Source organism: Cricetulus griseus, chromosome 3 (assembly GCF_003668045.3).
Source record: "Cricetulus griseus strain 17A/GY chromosome 3, alternate assembly CriGri-PICRH-1.0, whole genome shotgun sequence".
Taxonomy (NCBI): Eukaryota; Metazoa; Chordata; class Mammalia; order Rodentia; family Cricetidae; genus Cricetulus; species Cricetulus griseus.
Genome location: NC_048596.1, coordinates 161138996 through 161145723, shown reverse-complemented (window position 1 = coordinate 161145723; position 6728 = coordinate 161138996).

Genomic DNA, 6728 nt, shown 5'->3' with positions numbered 1-6728 from the left:
GGCAAATGACCATGAGTTCAAGGCCAGCCTGGTTTACAGGTCCCAGGACAGTCAAAGCTACACAGAGAAACCCTATCCTAAAAAAACAAAACCAAAAAAGAAAGAAAAGAAGAAACAAAGAAAGAAAGAAAGAAAGAAAGGAAGAAACAAAGAAAGAGGAAAGAGAAAGAAAGAAAATGGATCACCCCATTTCTCCTTGGCTCCCTTATTTCCACCTTTCATCATATATTTGTATTTGATGACCTCCATGGTGTCATTCACCCAAAAACTATAATACTTCCATGCTACATCAGTCAATACTTCATCATGTATAAACTTCAACAATAACTGTAGTTAAAATGTTACAGGTCCAAAGCCAAAATTATCTTGGGCTCTCTTAGTGTTTTGATTCGCAATCTACTGTCTTCCTCTGTATATAAGTTAACATTCTTATGACCTAAACTCAGGAGCCATTCAATGGGATTAACATTAGGAAATCGTAACAACTATTTTAAAGGCCTTTACTCTCTGATGCCTTCCTCACAACTGCCTCTAAAAGGTAAGTCTCTAACCCTCCTGAGGTGCCTGTCCTGTCATGAACTCTTCCTCTGCTACACCTGCCTCCCAGCTGCTCAGGTTAAGCCCATCTACAGCTGTCGTGTCTCCCCTCCCCCCAGCCCAATTCCCTTCCCTCAGCAACCTTATAGTTTACCAGGGTTCTGGTGGCTCCTCGGCTTTGCTCCATTGTTGGGGCTCTGGTGGCCCCTCCAGGCTTTGCCCTATTGCTTTTGTTTTTATGTCCCGCCCCCTTTACCCAGCTCTTTGTCCTACTTCTGGGTGCCTGCCCTTTGCAGAACTTTCCCTTCCCATCACCCTGACAAACCCCTGAGTTCTAATCCTATGCTCACTGTTCACTGTGTTGACCTGTGAATTCACCCATTGCTCAAACTGTAAACCAAGGCTCACCAATATAATTGACTTCTCCCCAACTCTGCCTCCATTTTACACCTGGTTCTCACTTCCCTACCACTTTCCTATGCGAGTAAAACCGTTCTCCTCACACCAGATTTACTGCTCAGTTTTTTCTTTCTATTCTTAAAACTTCCTGTAGTGGTTTAAATAAGAATGTGCTCCATGGGCTCAGATGTTTGAGTACTCAGTTCCCAGGTGGCAGCACTGTTGGGTGGGTTTAGGTGGTGTGGCCTTGGAGGAAGTATGTCACTGAGGGAAGGCTTTGAGATTTTTAAACACTTTGTATCATTCTCAGTGTGTTCTTTCTGTTCGATGTTTATGGTTTAAGATGTGATCCCTCAGCTTCCTACTAGTACCACTCTGCCTTTGCTTCATCATCGTGGAATCTAACCCTCTGAAACTGCAAGCCCCAATAAACTCTCTCACTGTAAGCTGACTTAGCCAGAGCAACAGAAACCCCCAATGTCATATTCCAAACTGTCAATAATACAAGAATCTCAGGTTCAATAGATGCAACTATTTAAACTTTTAAAAATATTTATTTTTAGCCAGGCCTGGTGGCACATACCTTTAATCCCAGCACTCAGAGGGCAGAGGCAGGCAGATCTCTTGTGAGTTCAAGGCTAGCCTGGTCTACAAATTAAGTTCCAGAACAGCCAGGGATACACAGAGAAACACCTTCTTGAAAAACAAAAATTATTTTTATTTTATATGTACGGGGTGTTTTGTTTGTACGAATGTTTGTATGTATGTCATGTGCAGTGCCCATGAAGGTCAGAAGAGGGCTTTGGATCCCCGGAACTAGAATTACAGATGATTGTGAGCTGCCATGTGGGTGCTGTAATTGAACACAGGTCCTCTGCAAGAACAAGTACTCTAAACCCTGAGCCATTGCTCCAGCATGGAACACTGCCTTCTGATGTCAAATAACTGAGGCCTCAGGAATCTACCCCTGACACAACCACTTTACAGGACTCAAGGCAGACTAACATAAACAAAAGACAATCTTCTCAATGCCATCAGAATTAAACTTATTCCCTCCAAAGACAGAGATGCGAACTTTTCTCCTCACTGATATAACTGTGTAATGTGTGTGCACATGTGTTTCTGTGTAATCACTTTTATGATAGCATGCAGCATTACAGTGTTCCCTTAAAATTCCCCAGACACCTGAGTAATAAATTTGTAACAACATAGATTTCTCTTTTCATGAATTCTTTCCTGCATGCTGAAATTAAATTTTAGTTTTTTAAAAGTTTTGCCATACTTAGAATTGTGTGTGTGTTATAAATACAAGTGTTTTGAAGATGTACTAAAAGGTCATAAAGTATGTGCCTATAAACTGATGTACTTTACCTTCTTCAGGCCTGTCAAAAATGGTGTCTTTGGTTCTATAAAATCTTAAAATATTACTTGTTTATATAAAACAAGATCATTAAGGTCATAGATAAAAGTCTCATTAGGTTATAAAATTTGCTATTGGAACAAGGCCTTTAATCGTAGTACTTGGGAGGCAAAGGCAGGTAGATCTCTGTGAGTTCAGGGCCAATAAGGGCTACATTGTGAGACCCTGCCTCAAAAACATTTTTTTTTACATTAAATACAAAGATTTCAATGATTTTTAAAGAGAAATTATTGATTTCATTTCATTTGTGTGGTAGCCATGGGTAACAAAAATAAAAGGATATAAAATTGCTTTTTGTCAGTTGGTACACCTTTGGGTACTAGACATTGTAAATCCTTTTTGGACTAATTGCTATTGGTTTCTTTGAAAAAGTTGTTTTGTTTTGTTTTTCAAGACAGGGTTTCTCAGCCAGGCGGTAGTGGCGCATACCTTTAACCTCAGCACTTGGAAGCCAGAGGCAAGTGATTCTCAGTGAGTTCAAAGCCAGCCTGGTCTACAGAGAGAGAGTTCTAGGACAACTAGGGCTACACAGAGAAACCCTGCCTCAAAAAAACCCAAATAACAAGGGAGAATATCAGGGGATAGAGAATAGAGAAAACACAGTGAAAGAAGAGAGAGAGAGAGAGAGAGAGAGAGAGAGAGAAACATACTGAGAATAGCAGGGCTATAAGAAGAATGAGTTTCTAGGCGGTTTAGTTTAGGGTAGAGAGCAGGTGAGAAGGACTAAGATGGACTTTGAAATATGTAACAGGTACCTGTGAGAGCCTGGAGGCCAGCATGGGCTTGATATGCTGATAGGTGCCACAGGCAGCCATATGACCCTTCTGCCAGAGGTAGGGGACATATTTTGGTAGATGGGAACCGGTTTCACAAGTTCTGAGGAATGCTGGCCTTTATCTAAGCCCCAGAAATCTTCCTATAGTCCAGCTTGAGCTCATTTTTGGCTATTTGGACAGTCTTTTTAGGTTTGGGGAGCCGGAGTTTCCTTTGTACCTGACATCAGTGAGCATCTTAACTGAAAGTACAAAGTTAGTCCAAAGGCCTTTTGATTCATAGTGTAAGAAAAGTTTTTAAAAAAATTTCAGGCAGCGTCTTAGAGGCTCTTCATTGCCCCCTCTCTCGGGCTCCACTAGCAATTTAAACCGTTCCTATTGCTTGGGTTAGTAGACTGCCTCCAGGACACAGGAGCTTCTGTTCCAGGGCAACTTCACCCTCTGAGACAATTGCCCTCACCTCAGAGGTGACTCTCTAGAGTCGGCTGCTCCTACAATCTAAAACAAAACAAAACAAAACAAAACAAAACAAAACAAAACAAAAAAACCTTATTTCACAATAAATGTTTATAGTCGCTACAAGGTGTATGAGGCTTCTAATTAAAACAACAACAACAAAGTGTTTTTTGTTGTTTTGTTTTGTTTTGTTTTTCGAGACAGGGTTTCTCTGTGTAGCTTTGGAGCCTATCCTGGCACTCGCTCTGGAGACCAGACTGGCCTCGAACTCACAGAGATCCGCCTGCCTCTGCCTCCCGATTGCTGGGATTAAAAGCGTGCACCACCAACGCCCGGCTTTGTTTTGTTTTTGGCTATGGAGACTGTCCTGGAACTCGTTCTGTAGACCAGGTTGTTCTCGAACTCACAGAGATCTGCCTGCCTCTGCCTCTGCCTCCCGAGTGCTGGGATTAAAGGTATGTGCCACCACCGCTCGGAAAACTGATTCTTAAATCAGGTTTATTAAAAAAAAAATCTGCCAAACTTTATCTAAATGTTAAATTAGCTAAATTTTAAAGCATGAGTTGTTCTTCAAGACTGCTGTAACTGGCCTTCCAGGAGTTCACTAACATACTTGGAGGACTATACCAATGTGGTCAGTGAAGGGGTTAAACTCTCGCACTTTCATACAACTGAATTTAGGTTTCAATTCTCTGAGAGGGACAAACAGGTGTCTTTCCCAGTAAAGGGCCAAGGGAGAGAACACAGACAAGGCCTGAGCCAAGCCCCTCGCAGTAGCTCAAGGCAATAACCAAATAGACACATATCCTGTGAACTGTCCAAGCATGCCCAAAGATGGAAAAAATTGTAGCCCTAGCCAGCCCATGTTAGCCTTAGCCAATCAGAAACGCACTAATGTAACTGCCGCATGCTTAGCCAATCATAGATAGGATAACCTAACTGTCCCTGGAACGCCCTTTAGCTGTGCTTAAAGGAGATTGCACACCCTACTCAGGGTCGTTGCCATTTTGTACAGATAAATGATTTTGCATATGCTGGTATAGTAAATAAATGTTCTTGCTGGTTGCATGTAGGGGGCCGTTTCCTGCATTCTCCATTACAATAATGGTGCCTAAAGACACCAAGATGTAAATTACTTCACAGGCGCTGGGTAATCTCCATTCCTTTGATCTCTGCCTATCCCGTGGCTCATTTGGCCTGAGGAGCTGAAGCCATTCATAGGGTAACACGTCCCAGGCGGCTGCTTGCCAGCCTTTTTAAGGGATGGGTTTCTTAGTTCAGAGTCTCCGCTCTGGTAAGCTTATGCTCTCCCCAACTCTCAAGATGCATTAAAGCTTGTCTGCAGAAGGATCCGAGTGTCCTGCGTGTATTTCTTGCCGGCGAGAAAATACAGCGCGCGGGACAGTTGCACACATGTCTGGTGGTCTTTTGTGGGACTTCTCATGGGCCCTAACAGTTAGAGGGCCTAAAATGGCCTTGCTCTCTGTGGTGGTCCAGAGGCTCATGGGTTTGAACCCTTGGTTCCCAGTTGGTGGCGCTGATGCAGTAATGAGTTTTTTTGCTTTTTTATTTATTTATTTTTTTTGTTTTTGTTGTTTTTTAATGGAGTAGTTAGTAACAGGAGTCTGAGGGGTGAGGGGTTACAACATCTGCAGCACCAGAAGGCCAGCCCTCTGCTACCCCCACTCCCAATGTGGGTGACTCCCAAACCTACTGCCTTGGCACTCTCTGTGCATCTTGCAGGGAGCTTGGTGGTCCAAATATCTCTTTTCTTTTCGGTTTGGTAGCACGTGTTCACTGCTTTTTATAGTGCTGGATAGAGAATCTTGCGAGTTTTATTTTTCCTGACAAGCAGCTTTCTGCGATCTTTCCCTTCTGTCCTGGAAGAAACAGTTCTGTTTAGAGGAAAAGGCGGGACAGACAGCAAATCCTTGCTTCTGGGATCAGCACCACCCACTCCAGGGACTGTTCGAAGTCTGTTTTTAAATTATGTTTTTAAGTTAGCTTATAAAGAAGTGGTTTTCCATGTAGGTTCTTCACAAAGCCTTAATTTTGTGAAATAAGCCTACCCCGAGGCTCATTTTCTTCCCCACCACACACCGACGCCCATGTTTAAACCTTGTCACGCCCAGCACCTCCTCTACACACATATATTCTACCATCTAAGTCCCCCAGCACACATACCATGGCCCCTTTCTTCCTTCCATGTCTGTACAGACATTTGAATCTAGAAATAAGCAGATGAATAAATCTCTAAAAATTCAGAGCTAGAGTCCATGAGAGAGAAGAAGCTGCATTTGCTGGTCTAGGCTAGGCCCATGTGACTTCCTTCAACAGACCTTTCCCCAGCTTCAGTCCCTTTACTCTAAGTTTAATAATTTCATTTTCATTTATGGCTGAATAAAATTCCATTGTACATATGCGTCACGTTTTCCCAGCTCACTCATCTGTTGGTTCCATTTCCTGGCTGTTGTGGTGGGGCAGCAACGAATGTGGGTGTGTAGTATCTCCATAGTTACCACCGTGTAGGTGTAATAGGATGGATAGTCCTTTGGGAATATGCCCAGGAATGGCCCATCTGTTAGTTCTACTTCTAGTTTTTTTGTTTGTTTGTTTGTTTGTTTTTGTTTTTTGAGAACCCTCTATACTGATTTCCAAAATGGTTATAACTATTTAAATCCCCACTTACAGGGTATAAGGATTCCCCTCCCCCACAGCCATACCACATTTTTTTTTTTTTTTCGAGGCAGGGTTTTTCTGTGGCTTTGGAGGCTGTCCTGGAACTAGCTCTTGTAGACCAGGCTGGCCTTGAACTCACAGAGATCTACCTGCCTCTGCCTCCCAAGTGCTGGGATTAAAGATGTCTGCCACCAACGCACGGCCCATACCAGATTTTAATGTCATTTATATTCCTGACAATGGACTAGAGGAAGTTGTTGAGGTGTTTGAATCCACTGGGGAAAACGGAAGACTTAGCCTCAATTCAAATTTAGATTAAATGTATTTATTCTTACTGCTGGCAGAAGGACAGCAGCCTTAGAGCCCAAGCATGATGTGAGGAAGGGGACTAACAGGAGGGAAGAAGAGGACTAAAGGGAGGGAGGAAGGGGACTACAACAAGGAGGGTTTACAAAGGTGGGTAT